Genomic DNA, 696 nt, shown 5'->3' on the forward strand with positions numbered 1-696 from the left:
ACCTTTGATCTCATGACCCCTGAATTTAATCACCTCTTTTCATATTACAAACATACTGTACCCTGTAAGTTTGGTAAATATCCACTTTATTCTATCTTAAGTTATCTTGAACGGCAACATGTATCTGACCTCTGTGAACTTTGACCTTATTTCCCCCAATTCATCTCTTCCATTTCATACTACAAACATTTCCAGCAAGTGTGATAATAATCCTTTTGTTCATTCTTGAGTTGTCTTGAACACAAACATATTTCTTACCTCTTTGATCTTTGAACTGATTATCCCAAAATGTATTCACGTCTTCTGTTTTCTATTATATTCATATTCTGCAAGTTTGATATTAATCTCTTTATCTGCTCTTGATTATCTTTTAGACCTAGTTCTGACCTCTGTGACCTTTGACCCCATTTCCCCAAAATTGAATTACCTCTTCCGTTTCCCATTAAAATTGCGAATTTGACAATAAGTCCTTTATTCGTTCTTGAGTTATTTTGAACACTAACATACATACTGTACTAACAAACAGACATACGGTAACGGAACCTGATACATAACCTCCACCTACATGTGGAGATAAAAAGAAAAGGCCCATTTTTCCAAAATGCGGATGGTTTACAAGTAAAGCATTAATGGCAAAAGACGCAAGCTTTCCCTAAACGTCGATGTAAAAGTCATTTAGCGCCCCCTATCAATTAA

The sequence above is a fragment of the Corythoichthys intestinalis genome, chromosome 1, assembly GCF_030265065.1.
Source record: "Corythoichthys intestinalis isolate RoL2023-P3 chromosome 1, ASM3026506v1, whole genome shotgun sequence".
In the NCBI taxonomy this organism is placed as follows: domain Eukaryota; kingdom Metazoa; phylum Chordata; class Actinopteri; order Syngnathiformes; family Syngnathidae; genus Corythoichthys; species Corythoichthys intestinalis.